This window comes from Sciurus carolinensis, chromosome 2, assembly GCF_902686445.1.
Source record: "Sciurus carolinensis chromosome 2, mSciCar1.2, whole genome shotgun sequence".
Classification (NCBI taxonomy): domain Eukaryota; kingdom Metazoa; phylum Chordata; class Mammalia; order Rodentia; family Sciuridae; genus Sciurus; species Sciurus carolinensis.
Window position 1 is genome coordinate 117,234,349 of NC_062214.1, and position 21,876 is coordinate 117,256,224.

The 21,876-nt window shown below is 40.2% G+C and overlaps 1 pseudogene; it reads left to right on the plus strand.

Annotated features, from left to right (window-relative positions):
- Positions 1-20,503: 20,503 nt before the first annotated feature.
- LOC124971979 (interleukin enhancer-binding factor 2-like) lies at positions 20,504-21,674 on the plus strand (annotated as a pseudogene).
- The last annotated feature ends 202 nt before the right edge of the window (positions 21,675-21,876 follow it).

Here is a 21,876-nt window from a genome sequence, read left to right on the forward strand (position 1 = left end):
AAAATAATTGACCAGGGGACAACTCTGATATCAAATTTCTAATTTTGCTTTTCAATAGCATCAGAGGCATGATGAATTCTCATTTTATGATGCATTGATAGCAATGTAATGGGATAACTGGGCAAAATGGTCAGAAGGCCCCTCCTGCAGCAGCCTCTGGGAGAGCCTACTGTTCAACAGTTTAGAGTTTCAAAATTTAAGGCAGGAGATGTCAGAAAAAGTGTACCCAGTTCAAGTTTCATCTCCCAACGTTGAAAAGCTAGTGAGAAAGAGTGCTATGTTGAAGAGCAAAAATTTCAAAACCCTAACAGGTCGACCCACAAAATGGTGTCAGAAAGAAGTTATAGAGAGCAAGGATCTCAAAATTTAAAGCAGGCCTGGGGGAAGCGGAAGCAACACGTTTATGCGTATAAATACGCTACTCCGCTAAGTGCTTTCACATGTTAGATTATTTAATTGGGAAAATATAATCTCAAAGCTGAATCAAATAAGACAGAATTTATGTTTCAGGCTAAAGGCACTATCAAGTTTACGAGGAAGCAGCACAATGTCTGCCCCAGAGACAGACGTGGGAGGGACCATAGCAACAGCGCATCTCAGAATAACTCGCAGTAACCAACTCAGGAACAAGGATATCAGAAAAACAGTGGGTATGTTGTGCTCATAAAGAAAGAATTGGTTAGATCTTCTTAAAAAGCAGACGCAGGGTCCAGGGGATTTGTTTTCCCCCTATTTTGGAGTTACAAGTGGAGGGGCTACGGCATCTTGTTCCACCAACCCCTTCCTATCCTTTCCAAGGAAATGGGAGTAACTTATACTCAGAAGGCTTGAGAGAAGCTGAAGGTGCTTTCTCACCTCCTTCTCATTCCTCTCTGGGGAGCCGTCACCCCAGAGAAAACACACAACAGACTGTGCTGCTCTGTGACACAGCGGGAGATCTGCATACTGGTTTTGCCATGGCTGACTGGGGAGATAAGTCTCGTTCAGGGAGGCAGGTTCAGGAATCCATTGCTGCTGCATGTGTATTCCATGACCCTCCAGGTAATCTGACCTGGTAGCAGAAACAGAGGTGATATTTTTTATTTCCACCTGCCTGACTCCTGCATCTACATCTCAATTATTTCCAAACTTGAATTGAGGGGTGGTGGATGCTGTTTTTGATCTCATCAATATTCAATATCAGGAAGTGAAGAAGAACAACCAGAATCAAAACTCTTAAGAATCTGATCAAATATAGTAGTTTCAAACTTATTTTATTACACAATTTTAGATTCTATTATCTGACATTCCAGGTTCTGCATCATCAGAAAGCAGCATATCCTTGCACATCCTCTAACACCACTTCCCTCTGTGTGCCTTGGCCTCTAATAGCACCAAACCGAAAGGCACCCGGCACTTCACTGATTCTGTGCCTTTATTCAGGACATTCTTCACCAATGGAAATGGCTTTTTTCCATTTTTTTATGTCACTTTCTGATCTATACTTTTTTAGCTAAAACTCTTTAAAAATCAAATTTATTTTTAACATATATAAAAACATACAAATTGTACGTATTAATGAGGTATCGTGATGTTTTGACAAATATGTACATTGTGTAACTTTAAAATCAGGTTAAACAAAATCTACCTTTTCAGGCATTTATCATTTTATTTATGGTGGAAATATTAAGGATATTTTCACTTTTTGAAGTATATAGTCCATGATATTATTTATAGCCACCACAGTATGCAATAACAACATCAGACCTTTTGGTTCATATTTATCTATTACTAGGTACCCACTGTTGAACTTTACCCATCCCTCCCTGCCACCTAGTCTCCCCAGTCTCTGATAACCACCATTCCACTCTCAACTTCCAATGAAATCAACTTTTTTTGAAAGATTCCACATAAAACAAAGATCATGTGGTACTTTTTCCTTCTGTGCTTATTTCATTTAACATAATGATCTCCAACTCCATCCATGTCATTACAAGGACCAGGACTTCATTCTTTTTATGTCTGAATAGTATTCCATGTGTGTGTACACCACATTTTCCTCATCCATTCCTCAGTTGAACACTTCAGTTGTTTCCATCTCTTGGCTGCTGTGAATAGTGCTTCAGTGAATGTGGGCATGCAGATGGCTCCTTGACATACTGGTTTCAATTCCTTTGGATATATACTCAGAAGTGGGATTACTAGATCATATGGTAGTTCCATTTTTTATTTTTTTGAGGAATCTCCTTACTATTTTCTAATCTCTTCTTCAAGGCTAGTCCAAATCTCATCAAATCCTAGATGCTTCTGTGCAGATTCTCTTGATTCTTTACCCCAAAATCACCCCCACTTTCTTCTTTCTCTGAAGTACCCATTTTCTTTAGTTTTAGGTGGCTGTATGTCATGGGTTTGGCAGCATCTTTTGTGACCCTTGAAAATCTGATCCCAACATAACAGTGCCATTCCCTGGCCAATAATGAGTTTTAAGAGTGAACATAAGGAGGAATAAAAGTAGAAGGAAACAGACATTATTACCTCATGTACATGTATGACTACATGACTGATGTGATCCTGCAATATGTACAATCAGAAAAATGAGAGATTACACTCCATTTTTGTATGATCTATCAAAATGTATAAATGCATTCTACTTCATATACAATAAATTAAAACAAATAAAAAAAATTAAAAAAAGAAGAGTGAACATAAGACTCACTTTCAGCCAAGGAGACATTTAGAAAGAAATTCAAGGCTTCAAAACATTTCTTCCAATTCTGGGTATTCTGAAAACATTCTGTAAAAACTCCTTCTGCACCAGAAGTTTCTCTTTAAGAAACTTCTTAAGTCAAGACTTGTAGATTTGATAGCAATTATAAGCCCCTAAGTTTCTCTTTAAGAAGTATATTATGTTGCTATCTTCTCTGTTTAACTTGCTGCCACACTTCTTTCATTTTGGGGGGGTTTTAAGGATATTTCATTTCACTCGTCCTTGCCCTTTTCATTTCTCTTCTCACAACCCAACTCATCACTTTGTCCCTGTTTTCTTTTTGTCTTTTTCCCTGACCAGTAAATTCTCTCCTAGTCAGGAGTACCTGTCCAGCTTTGTAAATCCTTTGGCTCTGTCCCACTCCTCGAGAGATTTCACCACTGAATTCACCTTTTACCTCTTGAATATCTTTGACGATTTTCCCATTCCAAAAGAAGGTGCATATCCTCTGCTAGCTTCTGACAGAATTAACTTCAACTATTCCTGGGCTATAGTTTTCCCTTTACATTTGAAAATCTCTACTCTTTCTTGCCTACACTAAGCATGTCTTGCATATCAGTTTACCTAGCTCATTCTCTTTTTTTTTTTTCCACCCTTCCCCTCCATCTATACAGTCCTTGCATCCTCCATTCCTGCCCCCCTCCCTAAATCCAACTCCAACCCCAACACTAACCCTTCCCATCCCACCCCCCATTATGTGTCATCATCCACTTATTAGCGATATCATTCTTCCTTTGGTTTTTTGAGATTGGCTTATCTCACTTAGCATGATATTCTCCAATTTCATCCATTTGCCTGCAAATGCCATAATTTTATCGTTCTTTATGGCTGAGTAATATTCCATTGTATATATATACCACAGTTTCTTTATCCATTCATCAATTGAAGGACATCTAGGTTGGTTCCACAATCTGGCTATTGTGAACTGAGCAGCTATGAACATTGATGTGGCTGTATCTCTGTAATATGCTGATTTTAAGTCCTTTGGGTATAGGCCAAGGAGTGGGATAGCTGGGTCAAATGGTGGGTCCATTCCAAGTTTTCTAAGGAATCTCCACACTGCTTTCCAGAGTGGCTGCACTAATTTGCAGCCCCACCAGCAATGTAAGAGTGTACCTTTCTCCCCACATCCTCGCCAACACCTGTTGTTGCTTGTATTCTTGATAATTGCCATTCTAATTGGGGTGAGATGGAATCTTAGGGTGGTTTTGATTTGCATTTCTCTTATTACTAGAGATGTTGAACATTTTTCCATATGTTTGTTGATTGCTTGTAGATCTTCTTCTGTGAAGTGTCTATTCATTTCCTTAGCCCATTTGTCAGTTGGTGTAGAGTTTTTTGAGTTCTTTATAGATTCTGGAGATTAGCGCTCTATCTGAAGTATGATTGGCAAAGATTTTCTCCCACTCTGTAGGCTCTTTCTTTGCATTGCTGATAGTTTCCTTTGCTGAGAGAAAGCTTTTTAGTTTGAATCTATCCCAGTTGTTGATTCTTGCTTTTATTTCTTGTGCTATGGGAGTCCTGTTGAGGAAGTCTGGTCCTAAGCCGACATGTTGAAGCTCTGGACCTACTTTTTCTTCTATAAGATGCAAGGTCTCTGGTCTGATTCCAAGATCCTTGATCCATTTTGAGTTTAGTTTCGTGCATGGTGAGAGATATGGGTTTAGTTTCATTCTGTTGCATATGGATTTCCAATTCTCCCAGCACCATTTGTTGAAGAGGCTATCTTTTCTCCATTGCATATTTTTGGCCCCTTTGTCTAGTATGAGAAAATTGTATTTATTTGGGTTTGTGTCCGTGTCCTCTATTCTGTACCACTGATCCACCTTTCTGTTTTGGTACCAATACCAAGCCGTTTTTGTTACTGTTGCTTTGTAGTATAGTTGAAGATCTGGTATTGCAATACCCCCTGCTTCACTCTTTCTGCCAGGGATTGCTTTAGCTATTCTGGGTTTTTTATTCTTCCAGATGAAATTCATAATTGCTTCCTCTATTTCTGTAAGGTACATCATTGTGATTTTAATTGGAATTGCATTGAATCTGTATAGCACTTTTGGTAGTATGACCATTTTGACAATATTAATTCTTCCTATCCAAGAACATGGGAGATCTTTTCATCTTCTAAGGTTTTCTTGAATTTCTTTCTTTAGTGTTCTGTAGTTCTCACTGTAGAGGTCTTTCACCTCTTTTGTGAGATTGATTCCCAAATACTTTATTTTTTTCGAAGCTATTGTGAATGGGGTAGTTTTCCTAATTTCTCTTTCTGAAGATTCATCGCTTATATATAAAAATGCCTTAGATTTATGTGCATTGATCTTATATCCCGCTACTTTACTGAATTCACTTATGAGATCTAAAAGTTTTCTGGTGGAATTTCCTGGTTCCTCTAAGTATACCATCATATCATCAGCAAATAGGGATAGTTTGAGTTCTTCTTTTCCTATTTGTATCCCTTTAATTTCTTTGGTCTGTCTAATTGCTCTGGCTAGAGTTTCAAGGACGATATTGAATAGAAGTGGTGAAAGAGGGCATCCCTGCCTTGTTCCAGTTTTTAGAGGGAATGCTTTCAGTTTTTCACCATTTAGAATGATATTAGCCATGGGTTTAGCGTAGATGGCCTTTACAATGTTAAGGAATGTTCCCACTATCCCTATTTTTTCCAGTGTTTTGAGCATGAAGGGATGCTGTATTTTATCAAATGCTTTTTCTGCATCTATCGAAATAATCATGTGATTCTTGACTTTAAGTCTATTGATATGGTGAATGACATTTATTGATTTCCTGATGTTGAACCAACCTTGCATCCCTGGGATGAAACCCACTTGATCATGGTGCACTATCTTTTTAATATGTTTTTGTATGCGATTTGCTAAAATTTTGTTGAGAATTTTTGCGTCGATATTCATTAAGGATATTGGTCTGAAATTTTCTTTCCTCGATGTGTCTCTGTCTGGTTTAGGAATCAGGGTGATATTGGCTTCATAGAATGAGTTTGGGAGAGTTCCCTCCTCTTCTATTTTCTGGAATACTTTGAGAAGTATTGGGATGAGTTCTTCTTTAAAAGTTTTGTAGAACTCAGCTGAGAACCCATCTGGTCCTGGACTTTTCTTTGTTGGTAGGCTTTTGATGACTTCTTCTATTTCATTACTTGAAATTGGTCTATTTAAATTGTGTATGTCCTCCTCGTTCAGTTTAGGCAATTCATATGTCTCTAGAAACCTGTTGATGTCTTCGAAATTTTCTATATTGTTGGAGTATAGATTTTCAAAATAGCTTCTAATTATGTTTTGTATTTCAGGCGTGTCTGTTGTGATATTTCCTTGTTCATTCCGAATTTTAGTGATTTGGGTTTTCTCTCGTCTTCTCTTTGTTAGTGTGGCTAAAGGTTTATCAATTTTGTTTATTTTTTCGAAGAACCAACTATTTATTTTGTCAATTTTTTGTATTGTTTCTTTCGTTTCAATTTCGTTGATTTCAGCTCTCAGTTTAACTATTTCCTGTCTTCTACTACTTTTGGTGTTGGTCTGTTCTTCTTTTTCTAGGGCTTTGAGCTGTAGTGTTAGGTCATTTGTTTTTTGAGTTTTACTTCTTTTATTAAATGCGCTCCATGAAATAAATCTTCCTCTAAGTACCGCTTTCATAGTGTCCCAGAGATTTTGATATGATGTTTCTTTGTTCTCGTTTACCTCTAAGAATTTTTTAATTTCCTTCCTAATATCTTCTGTTATCCATTCATCATATAGTAGCATATTGTTTAATCTCCAGGTGTTGGAGTAGTTTCTGTTTTTTACTCTTTCATTTATTTCTAACTTCAATCCATTATGATCTGATAGAATACAAGGTAGTGTCTCTATCTTCTTGTATTTGCTGACATTAGCTTTGTGGCATAATATATGGTCTATTTTAGAGAAGGATCCATGTGCTGCTGAGAAGAAAGTGTATTCGCTCTTGGTTGGATGGTATATTCTATAAATGTCTGTTAAGTCTAAATTATTGATTGTGTTACTGAGATCTATGGTTTCTTTGTTCAATTTTTGTTTGGAAGATCTGTCCAGTGGTGAAAGAGGCGTGTTAAAATCACCTAGTATTATTGTGTTATGGTCTATTTGGTTTCTAAAATTGAGAAGGATTTGTTTAACATACATGGATGAGCCACTGTTGGGGGCATAGATGTTTATGATTGTTATATCTTGCTGATTTATGCTTCCCTTAAGCAGTATGAAATGTCCTTCTTTATCCCTTCTAACTAACATTGGCTTGAAGTCCACATTATCTGAAATGAGGATGGATACTCCAGCTTTTTTGCTGAGCCCATGTGCATGGTATGTTTTTCCCCATCCTTTCACCTTTAGTCTATGGGTATCTCTTTCTATGAGGTGAGTCTCTTGCAGGCAACATATTGTTGGATCTTTCTTTTTAATCCAATCTGCTAGTCTATGTCTTTTGATTGATGAATTCAGGCCATTAACATTCAGGGTTATTATTGAGATATGATTTGTATTCCCAGTCATTTGGTTCATATTTAAAATTTTTGACACATCTTGGTTCCTCCTTTATTTGACAGTTCCTTTAGGATAATTCCTCCCTTTGCTGATTTGCTTCTTTGTTTTTTATCTCTTCCTCATGAAATATTTTGCTGAGAATGTTCTGTAATGCTGGCTTTCTTTTTGTAAATTCTTTTAGCTTTTGTTTATCATGGAATGATCTTATTTCATCGTCAAATTTGAAGGTAAGCTTTGCTGGGTATAAGATTCTTGGTTGGCATCCATTTTCTTTCAGAGCTTGAAAAATGTTGTTCCAGGCCCTTCTAGCTTTTAGGGTCTGGATTGAAAAATCTGCTGATATCCGTATTGGTTTCCCCCTGAATGTAATTTGGTTCTTTTCTCTCACAGCCTTTAAAATTCTGTCTTTATTTTGTATGTTAGGTATTTTCATTATAATGTGCCTTGGTGTGGGTCTGTTGTAATTTTGTGTATTTGGAGTCCTATAAGCCTCTTGGACTTGATTTTCCATTTCATTCTTCAGATTTGGGAAATTTTCTGATATTATTTCTTCAAATAGATTGTTCATTCCTTTGGTTTGTTTCTCTAAGCCTTCCTCAATCCCAATAATTCTCAGATTTGGCCTTTTCATGATATCCCATAGTTCTTGGAGATTCTGTTCATGATTTCTCACCATCTTCTCTGTTTGTTCAACTTTGTTTTCGAGGTTAAATATTTTGTCTTCAATATCTGAAGTTCTGTCTTCCAGCTGTTCTATCCTATTGGTTATGCTTTCTATGGAGTTCTTAATTTGGTTTATTGTTTCCTTCATTTCAAGGATTTCTGTTTGGTTTTTTTTCAATATCTCTAACTCTTTATTGAAATGATCTTTTGCTTCCTGAATTTGCTCTATTAACTGTCGATTGGTGCGATCGTTCAATGCCTGCATTTGCTCTTTCATCTCATCGTTTGCTTCCCTAATCATTTTAATTATGTACATTCTGAACTCCCTTTCTGTCATTTCTTCTGCCATGCTGTCGTTGGATTTTATTGATGTAACATCTAGATTTGTTTGGGGCATTTTCTTCCCTTGTTTTCTCATATTGTTCAGGAATCAGTGGGTCATTAAGATATTGCAGATTTCCTCTATCAACTTATAATGTCCCTGAAGGTTGCTAGTATATCCCCTCTTATCCTTCAGTAGCCTGAAGTCTTGGAGGAGGTTGATAATGCAGAGCTCCACGAAGAAGCTGCCTCTCTAGGTGTGGTAACCCTCAGGTGGCGTATATTCCCTGCTAGTGGGCGGAGGTGCCTCCACTTGTTGACCAATGGTCATCCAATGGGGAACTAGACTGAGGGCTGAGGCAAGGCCTGTTTTTGCCTATGTCTCTGGCTTTACCGTCCCTGTGGGAAAACCTCCCCCGGCCGGGAAGAGTCACTCGGTGGGGACGTCTCGCTGGTCAGTTGCCCTCCTAGAGGTTCCCCTCAATCTACAACTACCACCTGGGCTGGGCTGTCTTCCTCTGCAATGATCCCAGGGGCCCGGACCTACGTCCCGGGCCTGGGAGCCTCACCCTTCGCAGGCGAGTGTCCTTAGGCTGCCTCTCCCAGAGAATCTGCCCGCCACCCTGGAAACTTGGCTCCGCCCCTAGGCATGTCTCTGTGCGGCTCTTCCAGCAAGAAGCCACCTAGCTCCTGGGACCCTGCTCTGCACCAATCGCCTGGCTATGCAGCCCCTCCCCTGAGCCACCACCTGAAGCCCCGCACAACAGCTCTGAGACCCAGAGACCCGCCACACACCTCCTCCTCCGGACAGCTGCCCGGCTTCCGACGCAGTCACCAGGAGTCCAAACAACTCTCTTCGGGTCTCCTCCTCCCGCCAAGCACCCGTAGCTCTAGGCAGTCACTCCAAGTCCAAGTGACCCGCCCTGTTCCTCCTCCTCCTCCTTGGGGTAGCCCCCGGGTGTTCAGGAGCGGTGGCTCCGAGACCAGGTGACTCACCACGCTCCTCCTCCAGCAGGCCACTGGTGTTCAGGAGCGGTCCCTTTTAGTCCAATCAACTCACCACTCGCCTCCTCCTCTGGCAACCGCCTGTGGTTCTGATGCAGTCACTCCCAGACTAAGCATCCCACCGCTCTCCTCCTCCAGGCAGGCCACCAGAGTTCTGGAGCAGCTGCTCGGAGTTCAAACAGTTTGTCATGCAGCTCTTCTTCCCGCAACCGCCCGCGGCTCTGATGCAGTCACTCCCAGGTCAAGCAACACGCCGCGCTCCTCCTCCTCCTCCGGGCAACCTCCCGGCACTCAGGAGCACTCGCTCTGAGTTCAAACAGTTCACCACGCAGCTCCTCCTCTGGCAACCGCCTGTGGTTCTGATGCAGTCACTCCCAGACCAAGCGTCCCGCCGCGCTCCTCCTCTTCCTCCGGGCAGTCCCCCGGCGCTCAGGAGCGCCCACTCTGAGTTCAAACAGCTCACCACGCAGCTCCTCCTCTGGCAACTGCCCGTGGCTCTGATGCAGTCACTCCTAGACCAAGCGTCCCGCCGTGCTCCTCCTCTTCCTCCGGGCAACCCCCCGGTGTTCAGAAGCGGTTGTTCTGGGTCCAAACAGCTCGCCACGCAGCTCCTCCCCAGGCAGCCGCCCGGAGCCCCAGCGGCTGCTCGAGTCCAAGCGCTATGCTGAGCCACCTCCTCTACGATGATCCCAGTTGTCCGTGTTTACCGCTCCAGCGGGGGGAGGGGCGTCTCGCCGAGCAACTCCACTTCACAAATTCCCTGCGTTCCGGGGCTACCGCCCCATCCGGGACGCCTCCCCAATAGGAGAGACTCACCCGGCAGCTTTGAGTTGGTCCCAAGTCTCTCACTATCTCCTCTTTTGAATCTTGCGTCCTGGAGCAGCGTGAAATGCAGCCGCCCTCTAGTCCGCCATCTTGGCCCGCCCCTCATTCTCTTTTTAATGAGTATAAATGATCAAGTTAAAATAAGTAAGCAACCTTTAATTCTTTTGTTTTACACGTCGATTCTAAAGGTTTGGTTCTAGGAATCGTTTCATTACTTCTAGTCTTCACTTTTGTCCACAGTTGTGATTAAAATTCTATCCCCAAACCACCTTCTGAATCTAAGTAGGAATGGTTCTCAAACCTTAAAAACTTAAAATCACGTTCTCTTTCAGATTTTCTCATGGGGTGTGGGTAGATATTCCTTCCTAATTCACATTGCAATCCAATATTCATAGGAGTAGAAGGAAGGGCAGAATTATAAATCCATGTATGTTCCTAGCTTTCCCATCCTCTCCTCTCCTCTCCGACTAAGACGAGGTAAAGGAGAATGCACAAACTTTCTTTTTCTAAGATGGAAAATATTTAGACATGGGAGCCCCTGGTAAATGCCAGAAAAAGGGGCTAAGATTTAGAGAGAAGCTAAGGTGGTTGACAGAGTTGAGAAATGGGTGAAAATAGAAGAACCTGGGGAGGCGGGGGAGGGGAGGAGAACGGCTTCTGAAATTTCCTTTGAAGAAACTTCCAGTAGTGCAAGCACAAACAGACGATGAGAAGTCAATAGTTCTACTCCTAGCAGGATATTTTCATTAGCTCTAATGGGAGCTGAAAGCAGTTGGCCAAATTCTAAGTACTTACGAATCTGTGATACTTACATTCATTATCTTTAACCCTTGCCCTAAGTGTACAGTGTTCATTCATGTTATTGGAAAAGGTGATTTAATATCTAGCTACCTAGATATGAAAAATTTATCTTTCATCCTTAAATCATCCTTTTTATGTGTGATTTAAAGTGAGTGGAATATATTTATGCAGGGAAACATGTATATGTTTTAAAAAGAAAATATTAGTGTGCTTTGAGAACAGGCGTGCACAATTTTTATCCATAGGGTTGGTGATCAAAATTGTTGAAAGATCACTCATTTATATTATACCACTAGTTGTAGGTACAGCCTCCACTGTGTGTCTAGAACTGCCCAGGTTCTTTGCACTCTGAAAAATAAGTGGAATAAAAGGGTTAGATAACTAAGAAATATTTAATTATTAATTGTTACCTGAAGCAAAGCTCCCCCTGACCTTCCTATTTGAAGAGGTCATCTGTACCATTCTCCCATCCAAGTACTAACCAGGCCCAACCTACTTAGCTTCCAAGATCAGATGAGATTGAGTATGGTCAAGATGGCATGGTTGTAGACCTGTGCTGCTTTTTATCCCCTTCCCAACTTAATTTCTTTCTATAGCATTTCTCACCTTACCATATTCTATTACATATCCTTACTTATCCCATTTAATGTCGATCTTCCTCCACTAGGATGCAAGCTCCATGAAGGCAGGTATATATTTTATCTGTTTTGTTAACCACAATATCTCAGTGCCTAGAACAAAGCCTGGCACTTAGTAGACCCTCAATAAATGTCAAATTAATGAGTAAAATATCCATTCCTCTCAGAGAAGAAATTGCAAGAACACTCAGTCTTATAGATTTGATAGCAATTATAAGCCCCTGAGTATTTAGCAGGGTTGGCCTTAAGTTAAGGTGGCCAAGGTGAAGTCTTCTCTGGCAAATTCCCAGTCTGTTTGGTATAGTCTCATATTACTCACTTGCTAGCTGTTCAGAAATTATGTAATGCTCCTCTCTCCTGCCATGTGTGGGTTCAGCATGTATACTTCCATGTTTCTTTGTTTCCTGTTTCACACATATCCTATGTTTTTTGTGGTGAATATCATTTCCGAATTCACTGATGTTATGTACTGGGCCATGCCAGACACACACTGGCATTAGAGCTGATAAAACAACACCTCAGCATGCATGTTTCCAGGCTAGCGTGGGATGTGGAATCTAGGGCACAATCATTGGATGGGGGAGTTTGGGGCATCCTCAGATCACCCTATCTGGGCAGCTGTCTTTGAATGAAGGGCTTGAGTTTGATATGCAGACTTTTTGTGCTCTGGGCAGTTGGTGTTATCAGAGGTAGAGAAAGAAGCTCTTGCTATGTTTCCTTCTGCTCTAGTTGGTACTGAGTGTTGCAGACACTAACCGGGACTGAACATGGTACTCCCTAACATGAGTCTTATGGGGTAAGGCATTTGAAATCTCCATGTGCCTGAAAACCAATGATTTGTTTTTCTAGCATGTGCTTGGTTTCTATATAAAGCAACAGATGTTTTGTTTTTGCCTCTTTCCTCTCTGTCCATGGCTCCTAATGTGGGTGATATTAACAAAGAGTGACAGGTTTCAGGTTTTTATTTATAGCAGTGGAAAACTGTTTTCATGTATTTTCAGAGTTCTGGGCCTCTGAGGCTGTCTTTGTATAGCCTCACCATCAAATCCTAAAGGGTGGAAGTGCAAGAAGTTTGAAGGTTCTGAAAGTTAGAAGTGATATTCAGAGGGTTGTAAAGAACTTGAGGAAACTGATGGAACTTCATTTATTTCACTCAGGCAAAATACAGGATGGCCTGGCTGGAACTTTGGGGCTTATAATTGTAGAAATCTTTATATGATTACAGTGGAAGGTCACTTATCTGATATCATCAAAATTACTAGCAAGTCAGGTGTGGTGGTGCACACCTGTAATTTCAACGACCCAGGAGGCTGAGACAGGACAATCAGAAGTTTGAGGCCAGCCTAAGAAACTCATTGGGACCCCCACCCCGTCTCAAAATAAAAAACATAAAAGCTGGGTATGTAGCTTGGTGATAGAGTGCTTGCCTAGCATGAGGGGGCTCTGGGTTCATTCACTCCTCAATACTGGGAAAAAAAACCTAGCACAACTGAAAAACTTTAAATTAGGAGATGCAAACGATGATTACTTTAAATATTTACTTTAGCTAAGACACAGACACACATTCGTGTGCAAATAGATAGATAGGTAGATAGGTAGATAGATAGATAGATAGATAGATAGATAGATGGGTAGATACTCATTCATGCCTAGGTATTTGCCCAAGAAAACTGAAAAAAGATCTTATACAAATACTTGAACATGAATGTTCAAAGCAGTTTAATTTGTAGAGTCCAAAATGTGAAAACAATCCAAATGTTCATCAGGTGAAAGAATACATTGTGGTATACCCACATACCGAAATGTTACTCAGCAATAAAAAAGGGCAAAACTGGCCAGGCATGGTGGCGCATACCTGTAATCCCAGCAGCTTGGGAGGCTAAAGCAAAGTCAGCCTGAGCAATAACGAGGCTCTAAAGACTCAGTGAGACCTTGTCTCTAAATAAAATACAAAATAGGGCTGGGGTTGAGTGCCCCTGAGTTCAATTCCTGGTACCAAAAAAAAAAAAAAAAAAGCAAACTATTAAGATATTTTACCTAATTTTCATTAATTATGCCAAGCGAAAGAATTCCATCAAAAGAAGAATATATACTGTATGATTTAATTTATATAAAACTCTAGGAGATGCAAACTATTTAATTTTGCTTAAAAAGACTGAAAATGGTATTGTGTTTTAAATTTTTGTTCCATTATATTTACTGTTAGTATATAGAAGTGCAACTGGTTTTTTTGCATCTTGTATCTTTTTGGGAGATTCCTTGTGATCTTTTGTTTAGAGAATAAAATATTCTTCAACTAAAGATAGTATATTTCTTTCCATTCGTTTTGCCTTTTATTTGTTTTGGTCTTATTGAAGTTTCTAGACCTTCTAGAAATCTGCTGAATAAGATCAGTGAGAACAGACTTCTCTATCTTGTTCTTGATCTTAATTGGAAAACATGCATTTTTTCACCATGAAGTACATTGCTAGCTATTGATTTGTGTGTTTGTGGGCAGGGGAGCAGTTAAAGCCAGGGGTATTCTGCCTCTCAGAAATGTCTCTAGACCTTTTTTCAAAAGTATTTTTATTTTGAGATGGGGTCTCAGTAAGTTGCCAGAACTTGCACTCAAACTCGTGATCCTCCTGCCCCAGGCTCCCAAGTAGCTGAGATTACAGGTGTGTACCACTGCACCTGGAAACCATAGGTATTTTGTAAATGTTGGTATCAAGTTGAAGAAGTTCCCTATATTTATATTTTCTGAGTTTTTTTTATCATAAATGGGTGTTGAATTTTCTTAAATTTTTTTCTAGGTCAATGATATGACCTATTAATGTGGATATTAATACTTCTACCTATTAACATGCTTGAAGAATTACATTGATTTTGGTTAAACGTACATTACATAAAATTTACCATTTTAACCATTTTTAAGTGTACAGCTCACACTGATTGATCATTGAATATTGACTCAGTCCTGCATACCTGGATAAGCCCCACTTGGTCATGGTGTGTGATTCTTTTTAAACATTGCTGGATATAGTTTGCGAACAATTTTTTAAAGAATTTTTGTATCTGGGTTCATGAAAGTTATTGGTCTTTGGTTTTCCATTTTTATTGTCTTTGTCTAGTGTCAGTATCAGGGTAATACTGGTTTCATGAAATGGGTTGAGAATTGTTCCTCCTTCTTCTATTTTCTAGAGGCAAAAAAGTGTAAAATTGGTGTTAGCTTGCAGAGCCTCAAATTGACCAGAAATATTCGGGCTTTAGTAACCCATTCCTTCTGTGTTCTCTTTGGGGGCTGCCCTGGAAGGGTGAGACTCAGCTTGAAAACTAAGGCAGATCTCAGAGGCTCTGGACCAGAAAGTTGTCACCTACGGGGTTGGATGACATGTTCTTTCTTTAAGGGGGATCACAGTACAACCCATGGTCGCCACATCAAGGTCCACAGAATTTTTTGGAAAAAACAAAAACAAAGACAAAAAAACTTTCCTACCTCTTTCTCTGTTTTACCTTTATCTCTTGACAATAGCTGATGGTCATCTCCCTCATCTATGGATGAACCAATTTTGCACCTAACTAAATAACTCTTGAGTTGTTCTTCAATACAACTATCTAGTATTATATAGGGAATTTTAATCTGCCCAAAATGGGTTTCCAGAGTCATCAAATGGGAGGATGAGAGAAGAATGGACAAACTGTAGATTACATAAAGGGAAGTGAGAGGGAGGAGGGGGCAGGGGTATGAAAGACGGTCAAATGAGACAGACATCATTACCCCATGTACATGTGTGATTACACAAATGATATGAATCTACATCATGCACGACCATAGAAACGAAAAGATATACGCCATTTGTGTACAATGAATCAAAATGCAATCTGTAAAAATTTAAAAATTTAAAAAAGATTTTGATAGCAAATTTTTAAACACATACCTTTTTGCTGACTCCAAAATGTGTATCTCTAACTTAAATCTTTCCTCTGAGCATTAGGGGTATAGAGAACTGCCAATTAGACAAAGACAAATGGATGGTTGTAAAGTTCTCAAATTCTAGAAGTCACAAACTGAAAGTTTTTTCTTACAAATCTGTTTTCATTTGTGTATTTCTTATTTCTCTGTTGGGTATTTCCCTGATCTCTCTGGACAGAGTCATCCCAGACCACTCTCTAAAAAGGGCTGGGGATGTAGCTCAGTGATCCCTAGTACCTCAAAAGAAAAAAAATCTACATCTAGCTCTTTAGTGGCTCCCCAGTACCAACCAGAGAAACACCTGAGTCTTGGCATGGTCCCCAGGGCTCTTGAAGATGTAGCATTCACCATCTTCTCCAGTCTCTTCTCAGCCCTGTCCTTCAAATGCTTCCTGTGCTCTCACCATGCAGAATCACTGGAGTTGCCTGGCAGGCAGTGTTCTCCAGGCCTCTTTTTGGACCTGACACAGGCCCCCTCCTCCTGTCTTCTCTCCAGGCTGGTTGCTTGTCCATTACGACTCTATCACTCTACTTGTCTTCATGATCCCACTCCTCTTGCCACCTCAAGAACTTTGTTTTTAGCGGGGTATGGTGGCACACACCTGTCATCTCAGTTCCTCTGTAGACTGAGGCAGGAGGGAATGGCAAGTTGGATCCCAGCCTGGGCAACTTAACGAGATCCTGTCTCAAAATAATTTTTTAAAATAAAAAACTGGAGAGAAGCTTGGTAAAGTATCCCTGGGTTCAATCTCCAGCATCAAAAAGAAAAAAAAAAAAACTTTGTTATTTTAGTTGTTCCCTCCTCTCACCCATCATTAACCTCTCTCTTTTTCCTAGATCATTGCCATTATTGTATGGACATACTTTTATGCATATATACACACATATATATATATATGTTTAATTTTTTATTTTTTTCATACACGTATGTAGGGTAATAATATTTGTCTCATTCTACTGTCCTTCCCATTCCCATTGCCCCACCCCTCCCCTCATTCCCCTCTGCATAATCCAAAGTTCCTTTGACATGTAAGATTTATCTCTACTCTCACTATTCAGTGTATTAGGTGGATCAGCATCATTGGCATTAGTGGGGGCTCCAGATTTTAGAAATACAGAATCTTAAGCCCTACTTCTGACCTTATATGCACTTTTAAAAAAATTTTTTTTTAGTTGTCAATGGATGTTTTATTATATTTATATGTGGTGCTGAGAATCGAACTCAGGGCTCACACATGCCAGGCAACCCCTCTACTACTGAGCCACAACTCCAACCTCCCACCCTATTATATACACTTTTAAGTTCGAGAAGCACTGATTTATCTTAATCAGGCACATTGAAATCACCTGAGGAGTTTTAAAAATTACTGGTGCCTGGGACACACTTTTGGAGAGTTCGATCCCATTGATATAAGGTGCTGCTGGGTATTAGAATTTGAAGAGACTTTTCTGGAGTTCTCAAATTCAGTCAACTTTGAGAACCATGAGTCTATAAGTAATATACTTACTACTTCCTCTTAACTCTTCAATCCATTACAGCCTCACTCTTGCCTCCACCTTAAAACAAAAGACCTGTTATGGAATGTACCAGCTGTGATAGTTAATTTTATATGTCAGTTTGGCTAGACAGCACTACCCTGATATTTGGTTGAACATTCTAAATGTTTCTATGAAGATTTTTTTAGATGAGATTAATGCCTTAATCAGTAAGCAGAGCTTGAGTTAAGTAGATTACTCTTCATAAAGTAGGTGGGCCTCATCCAATCAGTCGAAGGCCTTAACAGAAAGAGATTGACCTCCTTGGGAGAAAAAGGATTTTTTGGCAATGACCTTTGCACTCAACTGCAACTCTTCCCTGGAACTCCAGCCTACCTGACTTGCCAACCCCCACAATTTCATGAGTCAATTCTTTAAAATAAACCTCTGTCTTTACACACACACACACACACACACACACACACACTCTTCTGTTTCTCTGGAGAACCCTGACTGATACACCAACAAACTTATTGTTACCTAAACCAACCATTCATTCTCTATCTCCCATCTTTCCTAAACACTTAGCACCTTTCTTATTGAAATTTTCTTTATCTTAATTTCAATGACAGTATACTTTCCCGGGTTTCCCCTTACCTTACTGGCTTCCTTAGTTTACCTCATAGACTTCGAAATGTGATACTAACTGCCTCATGACTTGGTCAGTCCTAGGTGCTTTGTTCTCTCTTCACTCCTCCCCGGGTACTCAGTCCTTCCAAGGTCGATGACACCCAATTCTTCATCTCAATTTAAGCTCTTGATTCTAAATTAATCAGTACATGCAAACTGCTTAGTCACTCTTTCGTGTGGCTGACTCATTGGCATCTGAAACTCAGCACGTCCAAAACAAAACCCCTGATCTCCACCATCCACTCCTTACAAACCTGCCTTCCCTTGGCTTTCTTTATTGTGGTAGTTGATACCACCCACCCAAGCAGCTGCTCAAGGCACAATCCTGGGAGTGGTCCTGAGCATGGTCCTCCTCCTCTAGTGCACATGCAGTTTGACAGCACTTGACCAAGTCTGCCTCTGAGGTGTACCTTAACTCTGTCCACCTTTTTTAACCTCCACAGGTCTCTTAGTCAAAACCCAATTTGTGTTTCCAGCACCACCTGGGGCTTTTCCATGTGTGATAACCCTACATCATCCCCTCTGGGAAGCGTCCTGACTCCTCCTTCATGCTATATATTTTCTTAGGACTCTGACATCAGAAGGAGCACAGTATCAATTATGCTACATTGTGATTTTTATTTACTTGTTAATCTATCCTGATACACTGTGTGTTCCTTAAGAGCAAAATATATATAAAAAAGTGATTTTTATGTCTTCATTCCTGGTATGGAGTATAATGTCTGATAAAGAATAGGTATTTGTTATGGGGCGCAACTGAAGAACAGACTGATCACTACTGAGAAGTCCAAATTTGAGAGTCTTTATTAAGCTGGCCAGCTGACTATCTCACACAATGCCCCCAAAAATGGCTATTGGGAGAAAAGCCCCGACCACAGGGTTGTAGGGGTTCTTATACCAAAAATTACATTAATCATAAGTTGCTATGATTCAAAATTACACATTAACATCATGAGATCATCGACAAAGGGGGAAGTGGGTCAAAAAGTTCGTACCTTACCTAGGTACGAACTAAAAAATGGTTGCTAACATCCACACAATCATTGTTCACATGGTACATTGTTTAGGAGCAATAGGAATCAAAAGAGAGCAATTCTTTACTACATAGGAGTTGCCATTGTATATTATTAAACATGTCACACCAAGTAACTGATGATGGGTACAGAGGTGGGGTGTTCCCATGGGAGAAACTTATTTCCTACATAACATGGAGTCTCAGAGCAAAATGGAGTCTGTTTAGTCATTTCCCTTAGAGTCTGGCCTATAATATTCTCATAGAGTCAGATCTGTCAGCCCATCACAGTATTCTGTAAATGTCAAAAGGTGAATGAAAAAGTAAGTTCAAGATTTTGTTTTGTTTTGTTTTGTTTTAGTATTAGGGATTGAACCCAGGACTCTCTACCACTGAGCCACATCCCCAGCTCCTTCTTAAAATTTTTTTTGAGGCAAGGCCTAACTAAGTTACCGAGGCTGGTCTCAAAATTGCTATCTTCCTATCTCAGCCTCCCTATTAGCTGAGACATTTGCCACCACACCGAGCTACAAGTAAGTGATTTATTGTGAAGATAAAAGAATTTAATGTAAAGATAAAAGAATTGGAAAACTCATATTTGGAGCCAGTTATTATATCACTATAGTTAAATAACTTTATCTGGTTCCAGAGACTCCTATTTTCCATGTCTTATGGAAGATTCATAAAAATGAAATTCTTTTAGCACTCTTTACCCTAGACATATTAACAAAAACTATGACCAAGCCATGTGAAAAACATTTTAGTTTTTTGAGACTTACCTTTGGTATGTTACTTATTTAAAGTTAAACCAGAGACTTACCTTTGGTATGTTACTCTTATTTAAAGTTCAACAGAGGGATGTCTTTTCTGCTATTTCCATGCAGTCACTTCAGTCTCCCTTCTCTCTTAAAATGAATACAATCATGCCTCACTTAACAATGGGGACACTTTCTGAGAAATGTGTCATTAGGCAATTTTGTCATTGTGCAAACATCATACACTGTCCTTACACAAACCCACAGGGCATAGCCTATGACACACCTAGGTGACATGGCATATGTGTATATGGTAGAGCCTATTGCTTCTGGGGCCAGGATGATCACAAAACATGAGATTAGTTCAAACCCAAGAGGAAACAATGCAGTTGAGAGAAACAGTAAATTTAAGATGCATGAGGTTGATACTGGTGTAGGCAGCATATTGTTTTCATTTACTGTAAGCTTGTTTTTAGGAGTACACTCTAGAATAACAATGTGTTTATTATATATATAGTAAATACATAAACCAGTCATTATCATCAAAGTTTAGGAACTTTATGTATTTCATGTTCTATATTATTATAAATTTATAGGTGGCACAGTAGGTTTGTTTACACCATTATCACCACAAACACGAGAAAGGCATTGCCCTGTGACTTTACAATAGCTATAGCATCACAAAATGATAGTTTTTCACCTCCCTTATCATCTTATGCAACCCCCATCAGATATACAGCCCTTTATTATGAGACACATACTGTATAGTAATGTGGTATAAAACATATGGAGAAAAGTTTGGACCTTTTTTTCTTTCTGTTTCACAGGCTACATGTGCCCATGAGATTTCCTGCCTTAGAATCATCTTTTGGTCTATTAACTCTGTTTTCTTGCTTAAGACAGTGTCCTTGAAAAAAGGAAAAGGAGCCTAAAATCTGCTTAAACGGTTATGCTATAGATTAGTAGTACACACCCCTTCCTGCCTGACCCTCAGAATCTGCTTACATATGCCCTGCAAGTACCTCATCTTCACACACTTCTCATTTCAGGGCAGAGCAAGTAAGCTTTTCAGGATTCAAACAAAAGTATATTTCAGATTGTTGAGGATTAAGGGCACCATGAGGGGTGACAGAGGCTGTGGTCGTGGTGGGTGCCTTGGTTCCAGAGGAGGTCCAGGAGGAGGGTTCAGGCCCTTTGTGGCACATATCCCATTAGATTTCTATTTGTGTGAAATGGGCTTCCTTCGGGTCAAGCCAGCACCTGATGAAACTTCCTTTAGTGAAGCCTTGCTGAAGAGAAATCAGGACCTTGCTCCCAATTCTGCTGAACAGGCCTCAATCCTTTCTCTGGTGACAAAAGTAAACAATGTGATTGACAATTTGCTTGTGGCTCCAGTAACATTTGAAGTACAAATTGAAAAAGTCCGATAGGTAGGATCATATAAAAAGGGAACAATGACTACAGGACACAATGTAGCTGACCTGGTAGTGACACTAAAGATTCTGCCAACCCTGGAAGCCCTTGCTGCCCTGGGGGAAAAAGTCGTGGAAAGTTTAAGAGCACAGCATCCATCTGAAGTTTTGACCATGCTGAACGATGAAACTGGTCTTGAAATCAGTTCTTCTGATGCCGCAGTGAAGATTCTTATTATGACAGTGCCACCCAATCTCCAAAAACTGGGCCCAGAACTCCACTTGGATATCAAGGTGTTTCAGAGTGCCTTAGCAGCCATCTGACACGCCCACTGGTTTGAAGAAAAATGCTTCTCAGTCCACAGTTAAAGTTCTCATCAGACTGCTGAAGGACTTGAGGATTTGTTTTCCTGGCTTTGAGTGCCTCACACCCTGGATCCTTGACCTAGTTGGGTACTATGCTGTGAGGAATAACCCCACCAGACAGCCTTTGGCCCTACATGTGGCATACAGGCATTGCTTGCAGATTCTGGCTGCAGGACTGTTCGTTCCAGGATCAGTGGGTATCACTGACCCCTGTGAGAGTGGCAACTTCAGAGTACACACGGTTATGACGCTGGAACAGCAGGATATGGTCTGCTACACAGCGCAGACTTTGGTTCCAATCCTCTCAGATGGTGGCTTTAGGAAGATCCTTGGCCAGAAGGGCGGTGCCAGCTATCATGCTTCTTAAATATCTACCTGGGATGGAGTGATAGTGACACCTTCAGAAAAAGCTTATAAGAAGCCACCTAAGAAGGACAGAGAGGAAGAGGAGGAGAATACAGAAGAACCACCTCAAGAAGAGGAAGAGGAAAGCATGGAAACTCAGGAGTGACCTTCCCTTCACTCCCTTTTCTATTCAAGGGGAAGACTAAATCCTAAACTAGCTGCTACTGGGCTTTTTATGGTGCATTTCTGTGGAATAGAGGAAACAGTAGGAAATAAACTACAGAAAGGTGTGTCATTCCACTGGTTTTGATACTGGATTAGCAGCCCAAAATCTCCCGTTTATAAACCTATGCCATTGATCTGTAATG